Source organism: Balaenoptera physalus (genome assembly GCF_965194825.1).
Source record: "Balaenoptera physalus genome assembly, chromosome: 6".
In the NCBI taxonomy this organism is placed as follows: domain Eukaryota; kingdom Metazoa; phylum Chordata; class Mammalia; order Artiodactyla; family Balaenopteridae; genus Balaenoptera; species Balaenoptera physalus.
Genome location: NC_138885.1, coordinates 87,204,786 through 87,218,645, shown reverse-complemented (window position 1 = coordinate 87,218,645; position 13,860 = coordinate 87,204,786). Strand labels below are relative to the sequence as shown.

General features: G+C 41.9%; 1 protein-coding gene across 1 annotated transcript in view; it reads left to right on the top strand.

Annotated features, from left to right (window-relative positions):
* The first annotated feature begins 9,022 nt into the window (after positions 1-9,022).
* The window catches only part of STK17B (serine/threonine kinase 17b), a 31,522-nt gene continuing 26,684 nt past the window's right edge, over positions 9,023-13,860 (top strand). The window contains exon 1 of the mRNA XM_082467249.1: positions 9,023-9,278. The gene's annotated coding sequence lies outside the window, so the exon portion shown is untranslated. The remainder of the gene's footprint in view (positions 9,279-13,860) is intronic.

Below are 13,860 nucleotides of genomic sequence, written 5' to 3'. Positions count from 1 at the left end.
TGTTCCAGGATCCCATCTAGGACACCACATTATGTTTAGTCATCATGCCACCTCATGCTCGACTTGGTTGTGACAGTTTCTCAGACTTCCCTCGTTTTTGATGACCTTGACAGTTTTGAGAAGTACAGGTCAGGTATTTTGTAGGAGGTCTCTCAACTGCGATTTGTCTGATGTTTTTCTCATGGTTGAAATGGGGTTATGGGTTTGGGGGAGGAAGACCACAGAGGCCAAGTGTCATTCTCATGACATCATATTATGGGTACCTATTATCAAAATGACTTATGGCTAATGTTAAATTTGATCACCTGACTGACGTACTATATGTCAAGGTCTTCACCGTAAAGTTACTCTTTTTTTCCTCCATTTCCATACTGTGCTCTTCGGAGGAAAGTCACTATGCACAGCCCACACTTAGGAAGTGGGGAGTTAGCCTTCACCAACTTGAGGGTGGACTGGCTACATAAATTATTCATATTATTCTTCTGCATGGGAGAATTGTCTATTCTTTCCCATTTATTTATTAAATCATTTACATTTATCTGTACGCACTCATGGATATTTATTTTATACTTTGTGATACAAGCCAATAGTACTTTATTTATTATGTAGCTCAAGTTGTCCCAGCTTTGGCCATTGGGGTCTGGTTCAGGTGGCTCCTGAGTCCCTTTGACATACCCCCATCATCGTGTGGCCATTTTGTTTGTTTGTTTGCACTTCCTTCTTTCTGATACTACACAATGTTCCAGGCTCACCTGTCTGTTTCCTGCCCCAGTCCTAGAAGCATCAATTTCTCCAAGGAGCTTTGTTTCCTTTTATTGGAGGAAGATAGTAAAAACCAAGACCTGAGTGATAGGTGTGCTTATTGGGGTGTCATCGCTTTTCCGTGCTCTCAGCTGACAGAGCAAGGAGATGTGTATGTATATTAACCCATGCACGCACAGATATCTATAAATAAATCTATATGTAAACATCTGCATCTATATTAAACTAAACATTAGTTCATACCAACGTCTCTAACTCTAATCCATTGCCACACAGATCATTCTACACCCCGACTTCCTCTTGCATTTGTTATATATTTGTAAAGTTATTTTAACAGTGGAGAAATTTTGTAGTGGTAGGTATGAGAGGAAACAAAAGGATGAAATGAGCAGGAACTCCAGCGACTAAGAAGAATTAAACATCCAAGAGCCTGTTCTCTATTGTTCATAGCTACAGTTATTAAATATCCACAGTAAAAGGCCTTATAGAGAGTAAGCTTAACTCTTGTTAGTACTGTATGAATAACTCAGGTTACAGTGGGAAAGTATATAACTTCCCTGTCTCTTAATTTTCTTATCTTCAAAGCAGGCATTTTACTCACAGGAGTGTGAGGATTAAATATTAGCACAAACAGCAAATTTAGAACAGGGCCAGGATCAGTATTCACGACCTATTGTTACTATGTACCCTATGGGGTAAGTATATTATTATTTCTCTTTTACAGATGAAAAAACAGAGGCATAGAGATATTATAACCAGCTCAAAGTCTCACAGCTAGTAAATTACAGACCCACTCTCTCATAAACTATGCCCTTTAAAGGGTTTCTGAACAGCTCTATACTTATATCTCTTTCTTCTTTAAATGACGTTATAAAGTGCTACTCTATAAATCTAAAGGGAGGGCTAACTACTGAAAAGACGCAAGGATGCTTTAAATATTCTTGATGTCTCTAACTCAAATCCATTGCCACCTGGATCATTCTAACCCCTTCCTCCTGCATTTGTTATATACTTGTTGTATACGCGGTGATCGTCATTATCATTTCCTACATTACCACCACTTTCATGCCATGAAAGGACTCAGCTAGTGGAGTAGATTGGCCTTCTCAATGCTCATGCTGTCAGCTTAAGCCACTTGAGGCAAAGGTCACCCAAGAAGGGAGTTAAAAGTTAGCTCTGCCTTATCTATACCTGTGACTGCTTGTTGTAAGAAGACTCACATAGTGAAGGGTTCCTGGAAGCTTTACTACTTCTTACCTGCCATGTGCTCTGGGGAATGTGACACCAGGTCATGATTCATGGAATTTGCAGTTGGTAAAGGAAGTGTCTTAGAGGTGAAGAGGGAGGAGATTTGACGGGGAGAACTAGCAGACATTTATCTACTCAAATAAGTGACAGTTTTACACCCTATATTTATTTATTTGCTCCACTCCATATCTACTCCCCTTTAAACACTATGACTCTAATTCTTTTATCATACATAGCCCTGGACGTCACTATTTGTGGACCTTACAGTTTCATTCTGAGCCTGGGTGCCACCGCCAGGTAGCTTCTGAAGGGGGAAGCAGCTACCTCCCTCTCCCCTTTCCTTATCACCATTTTTCCCCCAATTATCTCTCTTAGCATCCATTATAAGATTTGGGGGAAGTCATAAGCGTCTTATAAATTCATTTGACAAATATTCATTTAGGACCTACTGTGTCTCAGGGGTTTTGCTAGTCACGAGGTGCGGTACTGAGCCCGAGAGATACACGTAGTCCTCCTCCTCAGGGAGCCCGCAGACCACTGGAAAATAACACCGGCTTGTACGGACGGAGGACTTACTCTTGTCAGGCACTGGGCTCTGTGTGCACTATCACACTGAACTCTCACAGAGGAAGCTATTACTATTATCCTCATTCCACAAAGGAGGAAACTGAGGATTGCCCAAAGTCACACAACTAGGAATGGGTGGAACTGGGACTGGAGTACAGGTCTGTCTGATGTCACACACTTAACCACACATCCATCCTTTCTCTCTCTCTCTCTCTCTCTCTCTCTCACACACACACACACACACACACACACACACACACACACACACACACACACACCTCTCAGGAAGCAGGGCCTCAGAGCTTGGTGTGTTTGTGGCTGGAGAATAGTAGCTCTTCTCCAACTTTGCTGAAGTTTCTACTGAATACTTTGATTTGCAAATAGAAAGGATTCTCTGAAGCACAACCTTAAACAAATTGTGGTAGACAGCTGGGAGAGGACAGCTGCAGACAGAAAAATGTGGCCGGATGCCCTGTGGGCGGGGGAGGGGGGGATAGATGTGCAGTGAGGCAGCTCCAAGGAGAGGAAGCAGTGACGGGTGGAGGTAAGAGGGACTGACAGATTAGACCACCTGGACCCCAGACCACAGTGGAAGGGGGCTTAAATATTCTAGAACGCACTGTCTTTATCAGGTTATGCAAATACAACTAGGATATAAGCATGTTTTTCTTTGCCTGTATCATTCAAGTGATTATTCGAATAAATTTAAAAATCTTTTTTTTTTTCCTGAAGTATGTCTGATATAATGAGGTGGAAAGACCTCAGGATTAAAAATCAGGAGACCTAAATTCTTGTCCAGATATGCACCAGTAGTTCAGCTGTGTGATCTTCTGCAAGTCCCTTAACTTCTCCCATTGTAGGTTTTCCTCCTAATATAAGAGAATTAATCTACTGAACCTTAAGGATTTTTGAAGTTCCAAACTGTTCTGATGCCATGATTTACCGAGAACCCACACTGTGTCTAGTACTGCATTAAACAATTCAAGGTTTAGAGGCAATTAGAAGGCATATTTCTAGCCCTCTGGACCTGTGCTGTCCAATACAGTAGCAACCAGCCACGTGTGGCTGTGGAGCACTTGAAATGTAGTGTGACTGAACTATAATTTTACGTCATTTTAATTAAATTTGAATTCAGAAGCTGATACTATATTCAGTTATTGAAAACCTTTATGTTTGAAACAATGTAGGGCTATGAATCTTTTTTCAACAAATTTTGTACAATCTAAATACAGATCAGTTGTTTCTGATGAAAATTTAACATCCGAATTGGGATGTGTTGTACATATAAAATACACCAGATTTAAGACAATATTAAAAGAGGATGTAAAATATCTCATTAATAATTTCTTATTGATTGCATGTTGAAATGGCAATATTTTGGATATATGGGGTTAAGTAAAATACACTATTAAAATTAATTTAATCTGTTTTTACTTTTTTTTTTAAATTTTATTTATTTATTTATTTTTGGCTGTGTTGGGTCTTCGTTTCTGTGCGAGGGCTTTCTCTAGTTGCAGCAAGCGGGGGCCACTCTTCACCGCGGTGCGCGGGCCTCTCACTATCGTGGCCTCTCTTGTTGTAGAGCACAGGCTCCAGATGCGCAGGCTCAGTAGTTGTGGCTCACGGGCCTAGTTGCTCCGCGGCATGTGGGATCTTCCCAGACCAGGGCTCGAACCCGTGTCCCCTGCATTAGCAGGCAGATTCTCAACCACTGCGCCACCAGGGAAGCCCCTGTTTTTACTTTTTTAATGTGATTATGAGAACATATAAAATGACATACATGGTAGACTTCCCTGGCGGTCCAGTGGTTGACTACGTGCTTCCACTGCAGGGGGCGAGGGTTAGATCCCTGGTCAGGGACCTAAGATCCTGCATGCTGCGTGGCATGGCCAATATGAAAAAGTAAAATGACATATGTGGCTTGCATGATATTTCTTTTCTTTTTTTCTGGCACCACTGCATGCTTTGGTGCTTTGGAGAAAATAACAGTGTCACCTTTTGAGGAAGACATTTGTACCAGTCTGAGTCATTATTCTTGTCGGGAAAGACTTGCCCTAATTACCTTTGCTAATAGGGCGTGTTTGAAGAGAGCCAGGGGATGCGAGGTCTCTGTGGTCCCCAATGCTTCCAAACTTGGGATGCTGTAGGCACCATGGATAAAAATGTACCATGACTTACATCTGAGTGCACTCGGCACTCCTACCTCCAGAGAGGGGATCTTTTTGGACTAGCCTGTCTCCATTCAACATGAGTACCCCTGCTGGGGGGAGGTTTGAGTCAAGTGCCTTCAGAGGCTGTTCCTGCCGCCACCCTAGCCCACACCCCGGCCAACCCGAGTCTGGCTGCCATTAGTCTGGCCTCAGATTTCTGGTTTATTCAATTGGAGATAGTGCTACCTGGAGATAGTAGTACTTGTTTTGCTCTTTCCACATGGATTGAATTGTAGGATCTTGACCCAAAAATAACAGGTAAGGCTTTCTTCAGCAGGAGCATGTGTCAAGGGCAGGAGTTTTGAATTTGGGGTCTTTTCCTCTGTTTAAAATTCTGCCCTCCTCTCTGCATCTGTAGGGAGTAAATGTATGATCAAGGAGGACCAACTTCTCTGGTCAGTGTGTGGTCAGCATGTGGTGACTGACCTGGTGTGATTGGGAATGGTCATTTTCCCTGGAGAGAATGTGGTGAGTATGGTGGCATGATCAGAAAGGACCAGCATCCCTGGTCACTGATGGGGATTCAGTTGGGCTGACTGAGGAGCACCATTGTATTAGTTTGCTAGGGCTGCCATAACAAATACCATAGACTGGGTGGCTTAAGCAATAGACATTTATTTTCTCACAGTTCTGGAGGCTAGTAGTCCAAGATCAAGGTGTCAGCAGTTTTAGTTTCTTCTGAGGCCTCTCCCCTTGTCTTGCAGATGACCACTTTCTCACTGTGTCCGCACATGGTCATCCTTTAGTCTATGTTGTCTGTGTCATAATCCCTTTTTTTAAAATTATTTTTTAAATTGAGGTATAATTGACATATAACATTAGTTTCAGGTGTACAACATAAGATTTGATACTTGTATATATTGCAAAATGATCACCACAATAAGTGTAGTTAACATCTGCCACCTTACATAGTTACAAAAAAATATTTTTTCTAGTGATGGGAACTTTTAAGATCTACTCTCTTGGCAACTTTCAAATATGCAATACAGTGTTATTAACTATAGTCACCGTGCTGTACATTACATCCCCATGACTTATTTATTTTGTAACTAGAAGTTTGTACCTTTTGACCCCCTTCACCCATTTCTCCCATTCTCCATCCCCTGCCTCTGGCAACGATCAGTCTGTTTTCTGTATCTATAAGCTGGCTGTGTGAGTGGGAGTGTGTGTTGTTTTGTATTTCATTCTATGTATGAGTGAGATGATACAATATTTTTCGTTGTCTTTCTGACTTATTTCGCTTAGCATGATGCCCTCGAGGTCCACCTACATTGGATAAATGGCAAGATTTCATCCTTTTTATGTCTGAATCATATTCCATTGCATATACATACAACATTATCTATTCATCCATCTATGGGCATTTAGGTTGTTTCCATATTTTGGCTATTGTAAATAATGCTGCAATGAACATGGAGGCACATATATCTTTTCCAGTTAATGTTTTCATTTTCTTCAGATAAATACCCAGAAGTGGAATTTCGGGATCATAAGGCATTTCTATCTTTAATTTTTTGGGGAAACTCCATATTGTTTTCCATAGTGGCTTTACCAATTTACATTCCCACCAACAGTGCAAAAGTGTTCCTTTTTCTCCCCATTCTCGCCAACACTTGTAATTTCTTATCTTTTTGATAATAAGCATTCTGACAAGTGAGAGGTGATATCTCATTATCGTTTTGATTTGCATTTCCCTGATGATTAGTGATGTTGAGTGTTTTTTTCAAGTACATGTTGGCTATCTGTATATCTTCTTTGGAAAAACGTCTATTCAGATCTGCCCATTTTTTAATCGGATTGGTTTTTTTGCTATTGAGTTGTATGAGTTCTTTATGTATTTTGGATATTAACCCCTTATCAGATATATGATTTGAAAACATTTTCTCCCATTCAGTAGGCTGCCTTTTCATTCCTGATGGTGTAATCTTTTTGTCTCGGATTAGGGCCCACCTATACAATTTTATTTTACCTTAATTGTCTCTTTAAAGGCCCTGTCCCCAAATACAGTCATACTCTGAGGTACTGGGAATTAGGACCTCAGTGTATCAATTTGGTGGAAACATATTCAGCCCATAACAACCACCATCTCTGGTCAGTATGTGGCGTTCAAGGATCAATTTAATGAACTCAGAGGCAATGACTACAGAATGACCATTGGGTCACATGGGGATTTCCCACTCAAGGGAAGGAGAGCAAGAACATGACATGGCCATGAATGACTTTAGGTAAATGAGGTAGGATGAAGGGATGTGCTGACTCCTGAATTTTGGTGCAAGGTACAGTAAAATGGTGTACATTTTACTGATGGTACAGTAAAGATGGTACAGTCTGCTCCTCAGCACCAAGAGTTCCTCGTTACTTGAACCACAGTGCCTGAGACCAAGTAAGTGTAGCTGAATGTCCCTGATATAGTGAGCTAAATGCTAGCTGGCAAATCTGACATCAGGCACAAGGGTTAACAATCTATTTAGGGGCAGAAGAGAAACACAGGGAACAAGTATAAGCCCTGCACCGAGGGACAGAGGGAAAAGAGGTGATCGGGCTGGGAGTGGAAAGTAGAAATCAGCAAAGATTTGTGATTTCTGGAGGGGGTAACTTCTTCAAGTTGGAAATTGATGAACAGGTGCTGATGAGGAGGATGGTGAAAAGTTGGAGCCTAGGCAGAGGCAGGAGAAAACAAGACATGAAAAGACCTATCAGCCTAGCAGGATGATTGGTTAGAGCAGAGGACTTGTGACCACAAGGAGGGTTGGTTTAAAGCAGTGACGGGAGAGAGAAAGGTCTGCATCTAGGTGTGAAGTGATGTGGTTAGATGGGATTAGTGACAGAAGGGAAGATAGACTGAGTGTGAGGAGATTGCTAAGAGCTGGCTATTGATCAAATGTTGATACTGAGGAGGTCCAGAGTTAAACACACACACGCGTGTGCACGGGCAAAACGGAAATCACCGCCATGCTGCAGTCGTGAGATTTCCGGAGGTTACTGGTTCCAGTGCTGGTGCTGCGACTTCTAGGAACCACCCCTGTGTTCATAAAAGAAAAGATGGGGACAGTCTCACTGTTTGTGGATTCTTAGATAATAATAGCTGAAAAGTCCATTTCAGCATGCAGGGTTTTTTTCCCCTCCATCTTAACTTGTCAGTCCAATTGTTAGCAACAAGAAATTAGACGGATGGAAGCAATACTCTCCAAGTGACAAGGTTTAAGGACTAGACACATTAAACTGGGATGAGTTAGTTAAGTAACAGCAAGGAGACGAGTAGATGACTGTGAGGCATTTTATGCACTTATCTTGGGAAACATACAGTACGGAAGAGCAAATGGACGGCTTGATGGGAATTTGCTCGGCTTACTGGGATAGAACAAGAAAATCTCCTCTTTAAATGTTGACTGAGTGTAGAAGTCTTTTGAAAGAGAACGATTCCCCTCCCAATATATTTTCTCAATAGTCTTCTACAATTACTGTAAATATACTTTGCAACCAACCCTAGATTATATAAAACAAACAAAAAACCCGCAATTGTGTCTTGCACAGGACTTTTAAATTTTTCATTCTCTTGAAGAGATAACAGATCCTGAGTAGCTTGCTGAGGAGCTTTCATCTTTTGCCTTAGTACCCTATATGCAAAAACAGCAATTCATCTTATTTGGACTCTCCCTTCACTGCCTTCAACCATGCCTCAGAAGGACTCAGTTCGCTGGAGCGGACTTTAGCGGTGGGGCCCAAGTTCCATAAATCCCCCAGCGATGTTGATGCTTGCCAAGTTAGAGCGAACTGGACTCTCCACTGGCCGAGTGTGTTCAGGTGATAAGACGACTGGGAAGAGTCAGAAAACAGGCACAGAAGTTTGGGAATGAGTCAGAAGCAACGACTAACTTTCCTTCTTCCCTCTCCCCAGTCTCAGATATTCACACCGCGTGGACTGCCACTCGGAAGGCCGGGATGCACTAGGTCGGAGTCACAGCCCCGTGCACAGTCAGGCTGGCGCCCTCCTCACTCCTTTCTCGCAGCAATTACGAGAGCGCGCCCCACCTGCTCTGCAGCTCCGCCCAGCTTCCGACCGCCGGGCGGCGGCCGCACCCCCTCACCACTGAGCCCCGCCTCGCAGCACGCGCCGCTGGCCGGCGCCCCGCCCTCTCCTCACGTGACAGCCCAGCCCTCCATGCACGCTCGGATTGGCTCTCGCGACCGGGGGGGTGGGTTCTAGCCTACAGCTCTGCCCCGCAACGCGGCTGCAGTTTTCAAACCTCAACTGTAACCTCCCGTCACCGTCTTTGCTGCCGTAGCCGGGAGCCACCTCACGGGGAGGTCAGGTCACAACTGTTGGCCGTTGTCCAGAAGAGTAAAAGTGGGTCCTGCCACGCTCGGAGCTACCCGGCACCTCACGGAGCTAGAGCTGGAGAACGCGTCTTGTCGTGCCCACCTGCGTGGGGCGGGACTGGAGCCCCCTTGGAGGGGGCAGCCTCGGGAGAACCTGCTGCTGCCTGAGCGGTCAGTGTCTTCCGCCTCGCGCGTCCGCGGTCCTGCCGGGATTGGCGGGTGGGCTCGGGGCTGCGACTCCAAACCCCTGAACCAGCCCCCTTTACCCGTGGAACAGAGACGCAGAACGTGGGAGGGGTCCCGAGGAGGGATCCAGGCGGTGTGGGCGGATCCGGGGTCCCCTCTGACCCCCGGCCTGGGGAAGATAGGCTCAGACACCGCCGCCCCCAGGTGGCCCGACTGCTCCGAATCCCTCGCCGCAGGCTGGAGTCCTGCTTCCCTGGTTCCCTCGGGTTCGGCGCTGGGAGCGGCGGCTGGTCCTCCCAATACCCTTCTCAGCCCGGGGAGCGCGCGCGGGCGCGCGCGCGTGTGTGTGTATGTGTCTGTTTGTCTGACTCTGTGTGTGCGCGCCGTCGCCTGGCCGGCACGGACTCTCCCTGGGTCGCGTCCCGCGGGGGCCCCCTTCGCGACCAGCCCGATCGCGTCCCTTCCATGTCTCGTCAACGTGGTCCCTTCAGGACCCTGCCGAGTTCACAGCTGTGGTGTAGGCACAGGACGTGTTCACATCTGGACTCGTGGACACGTCCTGCTCACAGATGTCTTTCGTCTGGAGAGAAGTTTGTGCTCATCTTGTGGGGGATTTTCAGTTACTACTTGTGAACAGTTTTTTAAAGTCAGTGAATAGAGAAGTCGAGTTGCAGTTGTTTCTGTGATTTCCAGCGATCTGGTTTTATTTTGACGCCATGTAAACCGCAAAGGGTACACGACCCATCCTCAAACTATACAACTACGTGACGGCTACGATTTTGACATTTACCCAGCTCTTTGTTTTAGTGTAGGGAAAAGCTCTTCATTTGAATTCCCTTCGAGGGGCAAGTAGAGACGAAGTTGAAAGAGACTTTATGGGCAGCTGGTAGCTGATGTTCGTTCTTCCTCTGTCTGTGATGGGACTAGAGGCCCTCCAACATCAATTTGCAAATTGAAATTAAGGAAAAGAAAACATTTTAAAGCCACATGCTGATCAGAATTCAATTATATTAGGTCTGTGTGTCACATTCACTGATTGTTTTGCCAACGTAATGTTTACATCCCTGGTACTGATGATAAGCAGTGATGTTTGATATGGTGTCACCCCTTTAGGTTCTCAAGCCTTTGAGAATGTGCCCTGAGACAGCATAGTCTACTGAGATGATTGGGCAATTGGCAGCAAATGTAACCTGGCATTTTGAGCCCGGGAGCACAATTTTATTAAAGGAAAAGATGATAAATCTACTTTGTCATTGATTCACCATTTTATAGTTTTATAGTAAACTGTCCAGAAGTAGTTTTCAACAACTTCCAGAATGTTTGTTTTATAAATGTTAAACTACATAACCGTAAAATTGTGTGTTTTTGAAAAAGCTAGTCCATAGAAGCAGTGTCCTAGTTTAAGACCTCTCTTCTTCCCCCTTCATCCTCCTCTGAGCAGATGTTCAGTTTTTTAAAGTTTTTCTTATATTTTAATAACTGAAGTTGTTAATAGCTGCTTTATTTTTGAGGTACATATCATACATTTTACATCATTTTTCTAAATTATGGATCTGAAATTGAAGTGAAATGTATTTACATGACAATATATTCAAGTTTTAAAAGTAAAAGTTGTGTTATTGAAGGCCTTTCATTTTTGTGTGTGGACAGAATGGTTGTAGTTTCTCTTGGGCTCATTGAATACTGAATTACAATTTGGTTAAGATAGAATCAGTTTTTAGGAACGTTGGGACTTGACTAATTGATCACTGTGTCAGCATATTAATAGCAAAGGTGAAGAAGGTACAGGCATTTTATGGCATGTTTCCAATTTTATCTTTAGACTTGCACTGACAGTGTTTTACTGGTGTTAAGTAAACATTTAAATATGTTTTAAAAGCTTTGTTTTTGAAGCTGTTTGATAATTATAAGAGAGAATTTCCTTATCAAAATTTCCCTGTTTTTCTCTTAGAGACCTAATTTAAAACCCAGGAATCAAGGAAATCGATTGCTGACACTTTCACTTAATCCTAAAATTGTCTTACAGTTGCACGTATATTATATTGCGGTGCATATTTCCTGTAAAAAAATTGGCAGCTAAGTAGGACAGTGCTTCTAGAGGTACTGCTTTTAAAGGATTTTGATTAATTTTTTTTTTTTTTAAAGAATTCTTTGTGTTCTCTGGGTATTGATTGTGTCAAAAACATTAAGTCATTTATGTACTTACTTTCCACTTGTGAAGACTTTAAATGTTTTAGTTATTTTAATTTTCCACAATATTGATGACAAAATTCAATGATTTTTTTTAAAGATTTTTTTTTTTTTAATGTGGACCATTTTTAAAGTGTTTATTGAATTTGTTACAATATTGCTTCTGTTTTACGTTTTTTGGGTTTTTGTTTTTTGGGCCACGAGGCATGTGGGATCTTAGCTCCCAGACCAGGGATCGAACCCACACCCCCTGCATATTGGAAGGCGAAGTCTTAACCACTGGACCAACAGGGACATCCCTCAATGATTTTGTTTTTAAGTATTTTATATTCTATGATAGACTATTATCAAAGGGCATTTCTTTGATAATAGACAAATGTCTATTATCATAATAGACATTAATAGATAATAGACAATAATTAACAAAGGTACTTAGGAATTAAGTCGCATATTTTTATATAAATATGTTGTGACAAATGTAATTTTCAAGACATACTTTGTTCATTTTTTATTTCTTTAATTTATCCTTTTCCCCCCAAATATGTTTAACCTGGAACTTCAGTGTCACTTTAAACATCTAAACTAGTCAGTTTCTTTTAATATTTATATGCAACGTGTCGTTGCACCCTGGACCCTTTGCAACTTCTTCAAAAGAGGGAATAGTTATACTTGAAGCATTTAAAAATCTTAATATTAACAGTGAGATGATAGTTTCATCTGTAATCCGAGGATCATATTCCATTTTGCATTGTAATACTTACTGAATAAACAGTACTTCAGAGATGCTGTAAGTAAACAGTGCTTTATTTTACAACAGAAACTTAATTTTCCATCTGATGAATGACAAGCACTGTATGTTTGTTGGCCCACTATATTTCCGTTTTCAACATCTTTCCATCCTGGTCCATAATTATAGGGTTTAATTCTCCTTCTGAAGGTAGAAGAGACAGCACCTGGCCTTACCTATCATGGCACAGAATCAGGCCTGGGGTCATTACCTGGGACTTTAGCCCTTGGATAGTATATACTAGACTGGTTAGACTAGAGTCAGTTAGCTGGCTTCCTGTTGTGATTTTCAAAGGATTAAATTCTTGAATTATGCTTTCTATTCAATCTTAAAAGAACAAACAAACCTGTTAGTAGAATACATATAAGGAACGGTCTCTTCCTTGAAATTGAAAATCATCATCATCCCTTTCGCTACACAAATACCTTTGCTTCCGATCACTGACTAATTAAAAATGGATCCTTCTGCCACACTAGCAGAAAGTTCTTCCTTTATTTTGATGGATTCTAGATAAATAAATCTCCAGTTCCTCTGTTTCCTAGGGAAAACTTGGTAGCTATAAATGCTAGTGTAGAAAGAAAAAGTTATTTCCCTGTCGTCTTGTGCCTTACTTTGCTTTCCATTGCCTTTCAAATTTACTTCATGAAGATCTTGATTTATCAGTCCTTGGCAGGACAAGTATCTGGATTTCCTGATTGAGGCAGCTCTTAAAATATTGATATTCTTAGCTGAAGTAGGTATAGTAACATGTGGCCACCTAGTTTGCAAAGATAGGTAAATACAAAATAAATGGCCCGTTGGTATTGTATTAAAATATATGATATTATAATTTTATCCATGTTTCCAGACTATGACTATCCTGTTTAGAACTGAAGTTCTCTGATAGCAATTTAAAATATTTCTTATTTTATTTAGCCAAATACTGAATTAAGCAGAGATTAGCTGCATTTGAAGCTCCAATATGATAATTTCAAGATGGATCTCAAGTTCTGCTAAACCCTTGAAGATATGAGATGTACCTAAAAATTCTTCTTGCTATATTTCATAATTCTTAACAATTCAGTTCATCAGACATTTAAAAAAAATTCCTACCAGGTGCCAGACACCATGCTGGGAGTTTAGGCATGAAAGCAAATGGTTGCAACCCTTCAGACACTAAATATAATTGCAGTCTAACATGTTACATGTTGAGGTAAAGAGGTATGTCAAGGTTCCTCCTATTTGGAGCATAAAGGACAGGCATTAAAGGCAACCTGTGGGTTTTAGGCAAAGCTTCCTGGGGGAGATGACATTCTTTGTTGAGGTAAGAAGGATGCATACGAAGAGTTTTTGCATTTAAAGAAAGGTAGAAAGGATGTTCAGACAGAAGAGTATAAGAGAGGTGTGGAGGCAAAAGATGAGCTACAAGTGTGGCAGGAAATGAAGCTGGTGCGTACCTGGCCTCAAAGGCTTTTGTGTGCATGCTATAAGGACTTGAACTTGTAGGTACTGGGAAGCTAATGCAAGGATCAGAGCAGATAATTTAATTCTCTAGATGTTTTTATTTAGTGTTATATGATGTATTCTATTTTATAAAACATTTTTATATGA